Here is a 3,160-nt window from a genome sequence, read left to right as displayed (position 1 = left end):
GTTCTTCTCTTCCTGCCATCAGCCCCAAGCCCAAGTGCCTTCAGCGGATAAATATTAATGGAACCCAAAGATGAATACCAACCACTACAGGAAAACATTTGGTGACACATGAGACTTCATGTGGAGTGAGAGTTGGGCTTGGCATTACGTTGCTTTTTCTCATTTGTTTAAAAAGAATGACGTTTACATATAAAATGTAATTACTTGTATTTATGTGTATATGGAGTTGAAGGGCATACTGTGCATAAGCCATTGCCATAAATTAAGCACGAAAACGTTGCTAAACTACTTAACGGTGCCTAAAGTCTTCACTGTTCTTGGATTAGAACTGTTCTGCAATCACACGCAAATCCTGTTAGGTCACTTATAAAGAAGGGTCAACCCAAGTCTGAAGTAATGCCATAGGAGGGAGGAGGGTAGAAGTTAATACTCTTGCGAGACTGTGGCCCGATGTCAAATGATGTAAGATATCAATTAACCCATTGGAACATAGACCATAATTACAAGATAAACAAATACCTTGTCCTCCATTCTCCTCTGTCCTACAGTGAAAGCCGTCATATTTGGTAGAGATGTAGTTTTATCAAAGAAGGAATATCCTTGCAAAATGGATCCAGTGTGGTTCCAGATGTGGACTTGGCGGAGCCGCGTGTGAGTGAAAGTTTAACAGGCTGAGTGGCTTTGCATAAGCTGGCCGCTCCCGTGGCTGTAGCTTTCAGAGAGCTCCCAGCCAGCTGTCGTCTGAGTTTGCATTCTCATCTCTGATTTTTTTGTTGTGCTTGGTACCCAATCTCTGCTACTGGAGCACAGACAGCAGGCAAATTAGCAAATGCACTTTGACATCTAATTTTTATTCTAGGCTTTAGAAACTGTGGAAAAGTTGCTTTTACCTAATTTGGTAACACACTTCATTAAGGTTCCAGTTATAAATGTTTTGTTAATATTTATTAAATGAATATAGAATTCAGCTCGATTCATCATAACTTATTTTAAATATACCAAGTGACATATGAAGTATAATTTTTAGAAATGAACATATAACAAGTATAGAATAATATAAAGATACAGTTACAGCAACATGTCTGCCTGTCAGAATACAAGGTTTTATGGTATTCTGTTGTCATGATAAAGCATGCTGTAAATGGAATAGGACTAATAAATAATAATGAAGAGTTTATAATGGAACCTTCATATATACCATTGCCAGTGATTTTAGTTCAACATTTTTTACTCTTATCTATCTGCTGTATATAGGATTTTCTTTTTTTTTTTATTTCAGTGCTGGAGAAAAATCAGCATTTAGTCTTGCCAGACACACCCAATAGCCAGTCACACAGTAATATACACAAGTTTGATTTACTTTTTGCTTGAAGTTGCATGATCTTTCTGCAGGAAACAGTTCATCCCAATCCACATAAGGGTTTTAATGAGAGAAGTTTGTGTTGTCTGTCTGATATGGGGCAAATCTTTCTCCCCTTTCTATTAAGAGTGATCACATTTCTGCGGCAAATAGAAAGGATCCATAACTTTTGACTTAATTTACACATTTCATTTTGATAAAATTATTTTGGTTGCTTCCTTTGAGGTTGATTTTCTTTTTCTTTTGTTTTGCTGCACTTTCTGCTTTCTTTATGGAACTGTATTCCCAAGACCAATGAAGGGTTGGGAGACTTCATTAAATGTAACAATTGTAAAGAGCGTGCAGGTTTTCTGTTCTGGTGTTGTTTGGTCAGGCAACACAATGGTGTGGGGATTACGATGTGAATATTTAGAATGTACTATATTTCTTGTAAATTATTTATGTTTTTTTAAACAAACTTCTCGTATAGGTTGATAAAACTTCATTTGTTTTGCCAAAGACTGTAAATACTTATTTATTTGTTTACGTGGTCAGAATTTCTCCACTGAAACCCTGCATTTAGCTAGAGCATCATTTTTATACTTTAAAGATTAATAACAGGAAATAAATGGTAAAAAGGTTTTCTATAAACGAATCTCTTTCCCTTTTTTAAAAAGAATTAGCAGGGTTTCTATTGGGCGTAAAGGGAGAAACATCCAGGTAGGGACATAAACAAGCCTGTCGCTTGTTTACAGCCCTTTTCGCTTTGCCATTCACAGGTTAACAGACAGGTTCATGGGTCCTCCTGGAGCAAAAAGCTCTGCTTGGCTCAAGTCTCTTCACATCCTCCTGAGCCCCAGTGTTGTGTGTGACACAACCCTTTAACAATTCATCCCTCTTGCTGCTTCCCGTTATCCAACAAGGGAGCAGATCTTTGCAGTGAATTTTGGCAAGTCTCACTGAAACAATTCAGGAAAGGCAACAGCACAGCCCCCACTGACCCAAGCCATGCTCCTCTCGTGGGAGAGAGCGGGGAGGAGCTGGGGCTGAGGGCACATGTGAAATCACGACACTGCACAAGAAATCAAACACGTCTCGTGCTTCCCCGCAGCAGGAGAGGAGGCAACAAGACGGCATTGTTGGGGATTCCGCAGCAGTTCCCGGCTGCTTTTTTGGGATTTCTGAGTGTTGGGGTGGAGTCAACCATGGGGGAGAAAAGAGAGAGACAGAGAGAGACGCTGAAGTGAAAACAAGCACTTGTGGCTGGAGTGAGCTGGAGACAGTCAGAAGTGAGGCGAGGGGTGCAGGGGAGGCCGTCGGGGTGGGTACATGTGCACCAAGGGCCCTGCGTTGATCCGAGCAGTGGAGCGGGCGGATTTTGTTCATAAATGTGGAGCAAAAGGCTAGATCTACACATGTGAATGAAGGAGGCTTTGAAATGCTTAGAAACAAAACATGGGGGAGTGATTCTGGCTGGATTGTGAATAGCTATTGGAGAAATTTCATGTACATTTTACTCAGGAAGCAACAAATTAATGTACGATATGTTCAGTAATGATGCTTAGAAGTCGGCGTTAGAATGAGCTACATTTCTTGTGCATCCAGATTTTTTGGTCATTTACTGGGAAATAGAAGTTTCCCGGCAGCCCGACGCACTCCCACTCACCAGCCCTGCGTGCAGCAGAACCGTGTTCCCGGACCCACATTCAGTTCCTGTGCTTGGTCCAAGAAGTTTCCCGGCAGCCCGACGCACTCCCACTCACCAGCCCTGCGTGCAGCAGAACCGTGTCCCCAGACCCACAATCAGTTCCTGTGCTTGGT

At 41.4% G+C, this 3,160-nt stretch overlaps 1 protein-coding gene across 1 annotated transcript in view; it reads left to right on the top strand.

Annotated features, from left to right (window-relative positions):
• The window catches only part of THBS2 (thrombospondin 2), a 27,909-nt gene extending 25,919 nt beyond the window's left edge, over positions 1-1,990 (top strand). The window contains exon 22 of the mRNA XM_008590686.1: positions 188-1,990. The gene's annotated coding sequence lies outside the window, so the exon portion shown is untranslated. The remainder of the gene's footprint in view (positions 1-187) is intronic.
• The last annotated feature ends 1,170 nt before the right edge of the window (positions 1,991-3,160 follow it).

Source organism: Galeopterus variegatus, unplaced genomic scaffold (assembly GCF_000696425.1).
Source record: "Galeopterus variegatus unplaced genomic scaffold, G_variegatus-3.0.2 Scaffold6281, whole genome shotgun sequence".
NCBI classification, from domain to species: Eukaryota; Metazoa; Chordata; class Mammalia; order Dermoptera; family Cynocephalidae; genus Galeopterus; species Galeopterus variegatus.
The sequence above is the reverse complement of the archived record's forward strand: the minus strand, read 5'-3'. Positions and strand labels throughout refer to the sequence as shown.